The following is a 12,994-nucleotide window of genomic DNA, read 5'->3' as shown; positions in this document are numbered from 1 at the left end:
TCCCATTGAATTGCACTGAGGGGGATGTCACAAGCGGGGTGCGGCCGTGACGTCACGAGCCTCTGATGCACCTTATGCTCTAAACGAACGCCTGGTGCAGCAGGGAGATTGCGGGGGTCCCCAGTGGCGGGACCCCCACGATCAGACATCTGATCCCCTATCGTTTGGATAGGGGATAAGATGTCTGGGGCGGAGTACGCCTTCATTAATGTATAGTAAAATGCACCAGGAGACCAGGGGTTCCCTCACCCATGAAGTGTTCTGTCACCGCCAGCCCCAACATATGTTTCGTCAGCCAAATTTGACTTGATCAAGTGATGTAGACTTCAGGGATCTGGTGGCCCCATTGACTGACTTAGGAAACCTTATCCATTACATTCATTGCATACCTGGAAAGAAAAGTAGAAAGGTATCCTTCCCCAAATCCCATCACCCACGTGATGGTTCCAACTCATGGTCTCCATCTCTCCACTAACCCAATACAGTGATCCCTCAACATATGGTTATTTGTTCCAAATGAACCATCGTTACTTGAATCCATCGTATGTTGAGGGATCCGTGAATAGTAATGTAGAAAGTTATACTCACGTGTCCCTGCTGCTCCAGATTGTCACCGCTGCCCTGGATCGTCGCTGTCATCACGTCCCCGGGGTGTCCTCGCTGCTCCAGACCGTCACTGCTGGCCAGGATCGTCACTCTCCATCGCTGTCATCATGTCGCTACGCACGCCGCTCCTATTGAATGACAGGACGGCGTGCACGGCGAAGTGATGACAAGGAAGGAGAGCGACGGCCATGCAGCAGAGACCGAAGAGGACTGTCTGGAACATCGGGGACAGGTGAGTGACCATCATCGGACCACATGGAGCACCTTAAACGGCTATCCGGGAGCAGCTGAAGCAGTCTGCGCTGCCGGATAGCCATTTATGCGATGGCCCGACATAAAAAAGCATTGTATGTTGATGCTGTCTCTGAGCATCGTATGTTGGGGCCATCGTAGGTCGGGGGATCACTTGTACCAACCTCAAGCCACATTGTATCCCAAAGATCTTAAAATATCAGTCTCTTCTGGTCGCCCACCACCCATATGATGTTCCCAATAAATTATCAGTGGTCCCAGTTTCTTTCTTGACATCAACCCAATTCCTACTGAAGCTTCACTAAAAAGGAAAAAAAAACTCTAGATTCGCATGTCTTTTCATGTAAGAGAAATTTCTATCTCATCCGTTCTTCAATCTAATTTGTTTTCCCATCCAATGCAAGAAAGGGTGAGTGAAACACAACATATGCTTCCTAAATCTGAGCAAATAAGGAACGAAAGCCACTGTACATATGGTGATATCTGTCTGTTGTACTGTGCAAACAAGCCTTGGGAAGACGACTTTGTATACCAACATTCCTCCTTAAAGGGGTACTCCACCCCTAGACATCTGATCTGCTATCCAAAGGATAGGGGATAAGATGTCTGATCCCAGGGATCCCGCAGCTGGAGACCCCCGTGATCTCTTTGCAGCACCCAGCATTTGTTTAGAACGCTGGGTGCGGTGGGCAAGGGGTCGTGACGTCAGGGTCACTCCCCTTGTGATGGCACACCACGCCCCCTTAATGCATACATCCGCCATGCCCCCTTCCATAGACTTGCATTGAGGGGGCGTGGCGTGACATCACAAGGGACCTGGACATGACGTCACGACCTCTTGCCGCCTGCATCCAGCATTCGGAACAAAACATTCTTACACTTATATATTCTATAGGGTCAGGACCATAAATATGGAGGACATAAGTCCTGTGATGGTTTAAGGATTATACCAATATGAGCTAGTCCCTCCACTCATCATGGACCCCATAGGTGGTTATACCAGCATGGTCTATATCACTATGTACAGGAGATATATAACTTATACCAGCTGCACATATATATCTTATATACAGTATATACCAGGTTATACCAGCATGGTCCATATCACTACATACAGGAGATATATAACTTATACCAGCTGTACATATATATTATATACAGTATATACCAGGTTATACCAGCATGGTCCATATCACTATGTACAGGAGATATATAACTTATACCAGCTGTACATATATATTATATACAGCATATACCCAGGTTATACCAGCATGGTCCATATCACTATGTACAGGAGATATATAACTTATACCAGCTGTACATATATATTATATACAGCATATACCCAGGTTATACCAGCATGGTCCATATCACTATATACAGGGGATATATAACTTATACCAGCTGTGCATATATCATTATATATAGTATATACCCAGGTTATACCCGCATGGTCCATATCACTATATACAGGAGATATATAACTTATACCAGCTGTACATATATAATTATATACTGTATATACCCAGGTTATACCAGCATGGTCCATATCACTATATACAGGAGATATATAACTTATACCAGCTGTACATATATATTATATACAGTATATACCCAAGTTATACCAGCATGGTCCATATCACTATATTCAGGAGATATATAACTTATACCAGCTGTACATATATATTATATACAGTATATACCCAGGTTATACCAGCATGGTCCATATCACTATATACAGGAGATATATAACTTATACCAGCTGTACATATATAATTATATACAGTATATACCCAGGTTATACCAGCATGGTCCATATCACTATATACAGGAGATATATAACTTATACCAGCTGTGCATATATATTATATACAGTATATACCCAGATTATACCAGCATTGCCCTTACAATCACTATTGCTTTTGGTTAAGCTCAATGTATTGTAGTTGTATTCGGTTCCCTCTGTGGCCCCATAGACCACAGTGTTATGTTGAGCTGCAATACCACATACGACCATACACAAGAGTGGCGCTGTTTTTCTTACTACTGCTACACAATCTCTTAATCTAAATCTGATGGGTTAACGCGTCCATTTTCGCCCATCAAACCTAACCAAATGTCACCGATTTCCACAGCTGATAATTGCTTTGCTCATTTCTCCGGTAAAAAAAAAACGAATTCATCTCTAGAAATACAAAAAAAAAAAAAAAAAAAAGGCCTATTTAATAAATAACAGGAAGCTTTTAGGAACCATTGAGTGAACATCCAGCGCTACATTCAAGGTTGCTGCTGAAAACATGATGGACTGACGGGAGACAATGACTGAATGGATTGATTTTAATATTGTCTGCGATAAGAATGTATTTGCTGCCGATGGATTTTCCATGTAAATGATGACATCGTTCCTTCCTGAGCCATTATCAAATTGATTTCTACTGAAAAAAAAAAAAGGACCTACAAAAATAGACGAAAAATTTAAGTAGACAACATGGAGATATATTGCAAGGCCAACCCCCCAACCCCCCCCGGTCCTGGTAATATTCCTGGAAATTTTACAAATAGTTGAGTCTTGATACAATAGATACAATTCCAAGAAACTAGATACAATTTCTGTAAAATATTTACTATTTGTTTTTGGGGAGTTATTTACTTCCCCATTGACCAGCAGCAACAGAATGACTCCTGCATTGGATACAAACATTTTATGTATCAAAATCACTTTTATCAATTGTATTCACTTCCGAAATGTGTTTGTAAACAAAAGTCGAAAGTTTGCAACCACCAATATCCTATTTAAACACACAAAAGGGTTTCATTCCTAAAGTTGTGTAACAATATCAACTAAATTGTATCGATTGATTGATTGATTTTTATTTATTTATTGTTATTTATTTATTTTTTAAGCAGAATATTTTGGCAATTGCATTGTTTTTTTTTTTTAAGAATAGTTTTTTTTTAAGTACAGCATCACATTATGTTTTTTTCCTAGAAGCAATACAACTTCCATGCCATGATTTTTTTTCTCCATATAGCAGTGGTCTCCAAACTGCAGACCTCCAGCTGTTGCAAAACTACAACTCCCAGCATGCCCGGACAGCCATTGGCTGTCCGGGCATGCTGGAAGTTGTAGTTTTGCAACAGCTAGAAGTCCACAGTTTGGAGACCATTATTTAATAGGAAACTGGAGGCAGTGTACCCCATAGATTTGGAACGTTGATCATCATCATCATATGGATAAGACATTTTTCAGATCTATTATACTTTTATGTGCTAGTGGTCTGGCTGAATGGCTGAATGTTCCTTTTGACCTGTAGGGTATATTAACATGGTGGAATGTCAGTGCGGAATTCCGCACGGACATTCCACTGCAGCATAGTCCCATTGATTTCAATAGGATTCTGCTGCACTGTTCATACGGTGGAATTTCCAGCTGCAGATGTTTCTGCCGTGGAAATCCTGGTTGCGACATCCACAGAAAGAATAGACATGTCCATTCTTTCTGCAGATTTTGCTCGGAAATGTATTGCCGTCTATGAGACGCGGTTCCAAGCAGTTCTAGCACCCACCTGAACTTTCAAATGTGCGGAATTTCAGCCCGTGTTTTCCGGCAGACATTCTGCACATTTTCCTACTGTGTGAACATATCCCTATACTACATGTATGCTCGGTTCAATAGGTAAATAAGAATTAGCTGTTGCTTGACATCAGATTCCCTCAAGTCCACCATAAAATTCAATTTGGATTCGACAGCTGACGCTGATCTGTACAGAAGCAGGGACTCCTGTTGAAGACAAGTGTCACTGCTCCTGCAATTGAGCTGTAAAGTATAAACTGTATGCCTTGTTTCTTAGTTAACAACTATAGCTAGTTGTAAGCCACTATAGTTAGTTGTCCCAACTTGCACAAGTATCCCTTATCGGTGCATAAATGGGTTGCCTCAACTAGCACATTTGTCCGCTATCATTGTGTAAAGGGATTGTCCCAACCTACACAGTTGTCCCCTATCGCTGTGTAAAGGGATTGTCTCAACAAGCACAGTTGTCCCCTATTGCTGAGTAAAGGGGGTTGTCCCAACTAGCACAGTTGTCCCCTATTGCTTCGTAAAGGGATTGTCCCAACTTGCACAGTTGTCCCCTATTGCTTCGTAAAGGGTTTGTCCCAACTAGCACAGTTGTCCCCTATCATTTTTGTAAAGGGTTTTTCCCAACTTGCACAGTTGTCCTCTATTACTGAGTAAAAGGGTTGTCCCAAGTTGCACAGTTGTCCCCTATTGCTGTGTAAAGGGATTGCCCCAACTAGCACAGTTGTCCCCTATTGCTGAGTAAAGGGGGTTGTCACAACTAGCACAGTTGTCCCCTATTGCTTCGTAAAGGGGTTGTCCCAAGTTGCACAGTTGTCCCCTATCGCTGTGTAAAGGGATTGTCCCAACTAGCACAGTTGTCCCTTATCATTTTTGTAAAGGGATTGTACCAACTTGCACAGTTGTCCCCTATTGCTCAGTAGAGGGGTTGTCCCAACTTGCACAGTTGTCCCCTATTGCTGAGTAAAGGGGTTGTCCCAACTTGCACAGTTGTCCCCTTTTGCTGAGTAAAGGGGTTGTCCCAACTTACACAGCTGTCCCCTATTGCCTTATAAAGAGATTGTCCCAGCTTGAACAGCTGTCCCCTATCGCTGACTGAAGGGGTTGTCCCAACTTGCACACCTGTCCCCTATAGCTGAGTGAAGGGGTTGTCCAAACTTGTAGTAGTTGCAATTATCTGATTTCAAGAATGGGGACCTGAGTATTCAGTCAAAATGGATAAGTGGGATGCATGTGCACGTTGCCACTCCATTCTTTCTCAAGGGGAGCCGCAGAGATAAGTGAACACTGTACTGCCATCTCCAGCTGGTCCCATAGAGAATGAATGGATCGACAACGAGACTCTGGTCCTCATTCTTGAGATTCCAGGGAGTCCCCGCAGTCAGACTCACCGCAATCGTAATGCTCTGTTCTGTGGATAGTGAATAACTTTGCGAGTTGGGACAACTCCTTTAACTTTGGCCTCCCACGTGCATTAACTGGCATAGGGTGCCATTGAAAGTACAGAAAAAGGGACATGGCAAAAAACAGAAGTCCCTGCTCCTGTACACTGAGCAGTGAGGTATACACTCTTGCCCTATGTCTGGCCTAGCAAATTTGGTAGTGAGGGCACCCAACCCAGAGAATATATAAACTGAGCTGCAAGGCGTACATTGTATGATTCCTACTCAGTGTACAGGAGCAGGGACACCTGCCTTTGACAGGAGTCCCTGCTCCTGTACATACTTGCAATTCCCCCTATTCAACTCCCAAATTCAATATTTGAAATAAAATTCAGATCTCTAATGCTAATTCTTCTTTCCCCCAACATCATCTGTTGGTAGCATGTCAGGAGGCCACCATAGACATGAGATAGTTTCCAATCCCGCCTGAATCGGTTGGTTCAACAATCTGTTAATGTGTTTGGGGCCTTAAAGGGGTACTCCACTGCCCCAGCGTCCGGAACATTTTGTGATGTTACAGCCACGCCCCCTCAATGCAAGTCTATGGGAGGGGGTGTGGCGGACGCCACACCCCCTCCCATAGACTTGCATTGAGGGGGCGTGTCTTGATGTCACAAGGAAGCGTGGCCACGACATCTTGACCCCCGTAGCCCACACCCAGCGTTCGGAACAAAATGTTCCAGATGCCGGGGCAGTGGAGTACCCCTTTAAGTCAAAGACTGTCAGACAGATCATGAAAGCATGCATTCTGTTCCGTAACCACAAAATACATTGGGTGGTGTCAGCTTGCAGCTTCTGACCACAATTTTTTTTTCGTCATGACACGATCGATTTCGTGAACCTATTTTGTGGATTATTATATATGTTTTTTTCTTTTAATGGATTTTGTCAACAAAAAGCTCATGATAAAAAGCCATCATTAAATCTGCCGAGGCCGTCTCTATTGGAATGGGTAGCAGCTCCTTCATAGAAGTGAACGTGTATTTCAGGTTTATGGTCCTTTAAAGGAATATATTAAACATGAGATGATTCCATTACAGACCATTCAATATCTTTGCTCATTATATGTCTCAATTGAATAAATTGCAAGAGGTTTAGATGTCTCTCTTGTGAGCGATTAGATTGAGGGAGTTTTGCAAGCGCTAGTGGGAATAGGACCCCTGAGACGGTGGTCTCTCCGGGGAGGGAAGGGGTTATGGGGCTGACCTGTTTACTCGCGATGTTGTCTGTAGAAGAGGATTGAGGTTTTTATTATTCATGTCCTCACTCTCTCGCTCAGAGGGGAGCGCTGCGCTTAATCATATGATTTTCAAAGCTGTTCAGCTACAGAGGTGGCAGCCAGCTCCGCATCCCCGGACTGTCCCCCCGGCCGTATTGTCCTGGGGGCTTCATTGTCTGCTGCCGCCACGCTGTCATTTTTGCTGGTTAGTCCTAGAAATGTCAAATGATGTATTTCTGACTGTACCCGAAGCAATCAAACCTTGGAGAAGGGAATTGACGAGGCCAGGGTAAAGCGTGCAATTTGTGTCGTCTCATTCTGTGCTTTAGAGAAATGCGCGTCTTAAAGAAGCGGAACGGCTAAAATACAGTAAATAGGGAATCCTATGCACATACATCCATGTCACGACGTCAGAAGACAACTCACCGGTTGTGCTCAACCAACCCCAAAGGGTGATAGGAAAACATTATCGTGTGCTATGAAAAAATGTGGAAAATGCAATTAAATGACTTATTAGGATGACCCAGGACTACCATAACTGAGAACTACTAAGGGACTAAAGTACGGTGGCCACTAGATTGCAGCTTTCTATTACTCTTATCAATTGACTGTTGAATTCTATATCTACATCATCAGTGGGGGGTCAAGGTTAGTAGGTAGACTACGGTTCTCTTCTGGTTAAAGGGTTAATCCATTGGAAAAAATGTTTTTTAAATTAACTGGAGTGAGAAAGTTAAATAGATTTGTAAATTACTGCTATTAAAAAATCTGAATCCTTCCAGTACTTAACAGCTGCTGTATGCTCCAGAGGAAGTTGTGTAGTTCTTACCAGTCTGACCACAGTGCTCTCTGTTGACACCTCTGTCCATGTCAGGAACTGTCCAAAGCAGGTTTGGGGATTTGCTCCTGCTCTGGACAGTTCCTGACATGGACAGAGGTGTCAGCAGAGAGCCCTGTGGTCAGACTGAAAAGAAATTCAAAAAGAAAAGAACTTCCTCCCATCACGCCCCCTCCCATAGACTTGCATAGAGGGGGCGGGGGTGACGTCACACGGGGCAGAGTCATGACGTCACGATACTCCGGCCTGGTGGTCGCCACCGGGCTGTTTGTAAGCTGGCACCGCAGCGTGCAGCTCAGACAGGTGGGTGGCGAATACAAGATTGCGGGAGTCCCCTGCAGCTGGACCCCCGTGGTAAGACATCTTATCCCCTATCCTTTGTATAGGGGATAAGATGTCTCAGGGCCGGAGTATCCCTTTAAAGGGACACTCCACCCCTAGACATCTTATCCCCTAAGATGTCTGATTGCGGGTGTCCCGTCATTGGGGACCCCCACGATCTCGGCCGCAGCATGAACTTCGCTCCATTCTGGATGACTGGTGATGCCGGGCGGAGGCTCGAAACGTCACGGCCACGCCCCGCTCGTGATGTCATGGCCACGCCTCCTCAACGCAAGACTATGGGAGACATAGACTTGCATTGAGGGGGCGTGGCTGTGATGTCACAAGCGGGGTGTGACCATGACGTCATCAGCCTCCAGAGCTGCACCCGACGCTCTAAACCAATGCCAGCTGCAGCAGGGAGGTCCCCAGCGGCAGGAACCCCACGATCAGACATCTTATCCCCTATTCTTCAGCTATTCAGTGATAATACAGTCTCATTTTTGGGAGGTTGGCCACAGGTCTTTTTTTTTTTTTTTTTAAGACTGAGACTGAGGTTGGCTAAAATCTAACCCACTAAGAATTACTTATGCCCGCTCTATCGTCTCCTGTGTGGTATAGCTGGTAGAAACTATACAGGCAAAGGCTTCCATATTTACTAAATGGGTGTTCTGTTCCAATAGCACAACAAAAAAGTTGGTATCCATGACATATTTTCAAAAAGTTTATTAGCATTTCATGATTTTCTTTACTATGTGTAGCGTGGTATTTGACAGGTGTTTCATGTCATATGGATGCATCATTTCTAGCCACGGCTGCCATAAGTAGCTGATCCATGAACCCTTGATATTTCGGGGAGGGCTGGTGCTGTATTGTTCGGAGACTCTGCAATTCTGTACATAAATGTCATATTCTGCGTTTCTACCTAGGCATAGTCATAAATGAACCTTTTGCGTGTGACTTTTAGAATTCTCTACTGTCTGAAGGAGAAATGCAATAAAGCCTAAATCAAACTATCAAGCTCCTACAGAATGAAAAATCTATGGACTTCAGTGCTACTTTTCAACCAATAATGTCCCAAATGGCCGCCTTAGATTTTATTGTATTACCCCTTATAAGTTGACAAATACCAAGCCATGTGGAATTAAATTTATCCCCTCTGTTACCTGGCGGGTCTAAGGGCCAGTTATTGTTGCTATTCTGGTTTATTTTATGACACGTCTATGACATTCAGCTTGGAATTTGAAGAGTGGCACAGTAAAAATATAAATACTGTTGATCTTTTAAGTGGAAGACGTTTCCACACGGCGAGGAACTGTAATCAGATTGTCCTGCACCTTGTGACATTGTGATTGTACTGCACTTTGTGATAAAGTCGCTGTTTAATGAAGTACATCAAAAAAAGATAAATATTTGTGCTGTGGTTTTTAATGCGTCTATGGTAAATATTTCCATTTAACAGCACACCACATGGCCAAACAGGGTACTGCAGTTAAAATGTATGAAAGGGCATTATGTTAAGCATTATCTGTAGATGAATGGTGTAAAGTGTAACTTTAATGGTGTAGCTGCAGGGTACATGTTTAACCGCTTAATGCCTATCTGTCACAAAGAAAATAAAAAAAAATTAATGAAAAAAGGGTGGTATTCACATTGTAATAAGGAGAATGTTTCTGCCACTTTCATCTGTATTGACTCTACTTCTGACCAGAAATCTGCTCCTAAGTGCTGCTCACTTCCCCTGCATTCCTTTACAAAAAAAAAATAAAAAACAAAAGAAAAGAAAGTCAGTATACTTAAAATTGCCCTATTCTCTGCCTAGCATTTTCATTTTTCCATATATGGAGCTGTTTTGACAGTTCTTTTTTTGGCACCGTGATCTGTAGTTTCTATTGGTATCATTCTTTTTAGATAAAACGGATGATAGGAAAGGAAACAAGTGGTTCGTGGAGGCGCTGCACAACTAGGATGATGAAGAGAGGACTCAGGCAGCACAGAACAATAAAGCTTTTATTTGTAAAATGGGGACAACGCGTTTCGGCATGCTCTCATGCCTTCCTCAGGTCCACTTACAGTGCCCAGGGTTTTCAGGGCTTCGGTTTGTAGAGCTGGTTTGTCGGTCTGACGGCAGCACTTTTGATACGCAGGAATGCCACAAGCCAGCTCTACAAACCGAAGCCCTGAAAACCCTGGGCACTGTAAGTGGACCTGAGGAAGGCATGAGAGCATGCCAAAACGCGTTGTCCCCATTTTACAAATAAAAGCTTTATTGTCCTGTGCTGCCCGAGTCCTCTCTTCATCATCCTAGTTGTGCAGCGCCTCCACGAACCGCTTGTTTCCTTGCCTATCATCCGTTTTCCACTAATATCGGCCACCAGCACTGGGACCCGATACCGGTAGGAGTGCAGCAGACAACAATCGAAATCTATCATTGTGCGCCGATTGCTGCACTAACCAGCATATCGCTCTACCAGGTGGGTATCACACTTTGGTGTGGTGAAGGGCACACACCAGCAGATACCCCTCATCAGGGAGCGCCCCTGTGTTTTTCATCCCTTTCCTTAAGCATTCTTTTTAAATGGGACTCTTTAATTACTTCGTATACTTTTTTACTTTTTACTTCTGGTATTTTTTTTACATTTTTTTTTTACTTTTACACTGTCCACCGTGTGGGAGTATAAACATTCTATTTTCATATTTCGGACAATTCTGCATGCAACAATACCAATTATGTTTTTTTATTTATTTATTTATTTATTTTGTTCACATGATTTAAAATTTTGTAAAACATTTTTAGTATTAATTTGAATATCATTTGATGTAACGTATGTAATAGCATAGCACTGATCAATAATATCGACACTCTGCCTTTACTGTCTGCCTCAGGCAGACTGCACAAGAGGCTCTCCAGAGAGTCGCACGGAGGTGAGTAAGAGACATTCGGCCACCATGTTTACTCATTGGAACAGTGCTGCGGGGTTCTGAGGAGTGCCCCCCAAACCCACCGGACAAGGTTTTTCCAAGTTTTAGATGCCATGATCGATGTTGATCATGGCATCTAAAGAGTTAAATGTTGGACATTAGCAGTGAGCTGATATCAGTAGTTACTCATCAAGTTTAAAGGGGTACTCCGGTGAATTTTCTTTTTCTAATCAACTGGTTACTGGTTTCAGAAAGTTAAACAGATTTGTAAATTACTTCTATAAAAAAAAAAATCTAAATCCTTCCAGTACTTATCAGCTGTTGTATGCTCCAGAAAAAGTTGTGTAGTTCTTTCCAGTCTGACCACAGTGCTCTCTGCTGGTACCTCTGTCCATTTCAGGAACTGTCCTGAGCAGGAGAGGTCTCCTACTCTGGACAGTTCCTGACATGGACAGAGGTTTCAGCAGAGAGCACTGTGGTCAGACTGGAAAGATCTACACAACTTCCTCTGGAGCATAGAGCAGCTAATAAGTCCTGGAAGGATTCAGATTTTTTAATAGAAGTATTTTACAAATCTGTATAACTTTCGGCCACCAGTCAATTTTAAATTTTTTTACCATGGAGTACCACTTTAAAGCAAGCTCCTGAGCTCACTCCGAAGGTCTTCAGCAAGCACAGGGCATACATGTGCGTCATGTGTCGTCTAAGGGTTAAAATTACTGGAAACTCGATAGCCTGCTGTAAAGCAAGCACTCTATGGAACTGCCGATAGTCCCGTAGACTTGCATGATTCGGTAGACCACTCGCTATAGCAGTGGGCTATAGAATTGCCAAGAGCTCTAAAAGTGCATCCAGTCACTGCACCCACATTGTAGCTGCACTTTAATGCCCTTACTACATCTATATGTTGTATCATATAAAAGGTCACATATCGATAAGTCATGAGATATCAGCTCAAGGAAAGCATCGGCTTATAATTAGAACTGACGCATGATATCTGATGTTGATTTATAGAAGTATCAAGCTGATATTAGTTTATGTTCCGGATGTCGATTCCACCATTACACAAGACGAACCCCCAAACTCATAAAGAACCTGTCAGTCACTGGTTCCCTTTACATACTTTTTTTTTCTTTATAAAGGAATGAAGCTCCTTTGAAGTTGTATTTTCTTTTATTTTTTTGTTCCCCCAAGGATTCTGTTTTATCCCCGGCAATTAAGGTATATGATATTAAGGAAGAGTTTCCATCCGCACCCAGTTCCTGAACAATAATACTTTTGAGGCAGATATCTGTAAGTATTTCCCTGGGGAGGCTTAGGAAGTGCTGATTGCGGCAAATCTCAAGCCAGGAAACTTTAACTGCACAGCAGGGAAATCAATAGGGCAGGATGAAAAGGAAGGGGATCAGCGGTAGTGAAGCAGGCGCAGCGGGAGACCTTCTCGCAAAGCCAAAACCCAAATGCTCGGGATACATGTGTGGTCTCCTTGGGCTATCGAGATGTGTCTTGACCAAGTGTGTAAGAAGTATGGAGTCGTACAATTATATCTTCACACTTTGCCTTTAGACTCCAGTGTCCACCCTTTCTTCTCTATACTGTTGACCCTATGGGCACCATCTTCAAACCCAACGACCAAAACGTCCATAGGTGGCCACATCTCAAGTTAAAGCAGAAAGTAGTTTTTCTTGCCATTCTGCCCGTGCTCTTCCTTCGTGATGAGTCTGGAGTCACACAATGTTTTCTTCACAACAACCGATCAATTTTTAGAAGGGAATTAGAATCCTTCGTAGTTGTTGGAAAGCCACTTGCTAGGA

The 12,994-nt window shown here is 43.2% G+C and overlaps 1 protein-coding gene and 1 long non-coding RNA gene across 3 annotated transcripts in view; one reads left to right on the top strand and one right to left on the bottom strand.

Moving 5' to 3' along the window:
- IGLON5 (IgLON family member 5) overlaps positions 1-12,994 on the top strand; it is a 464,875-nt gene that overhangs the window by 26,117 nt on the left and 425,764 nt on the right. The window lies entirely within an intron of this gene.
- Positions 9,067-12,994, bottom strand: part of LOC130293791 (uncharacterized) — a 31,176-nt gene continuing 27,248 nt past the window's right edge. The window contains exon 3 of the long non-coding RNA XR_008848292.1: positions 9,067-10,007. This is a non-coding gene — a long non-coding RNA (uncharacterized LOC130293791). The remainder of the gene's footprint in view (positions 10,008-12,994) is intronic.

Source organism: Hyla sarda, chromosome 10, assembly GCF_029499605.1.
Source record: "Hyla sarda isolate aHylSar1 chromosome 10, aHylSar1.hap1, whole genome shotgun sequence".
NCBI lineage: Eukaryota > Metazoa > Chordata > Amphibia > Anura > Hylidae > Hyla > Hyla sarda.
Note: the sequence above shows the minus strand (reverse complement) of the source record. Positions and strands in the feature narration are given on the sequence as shown.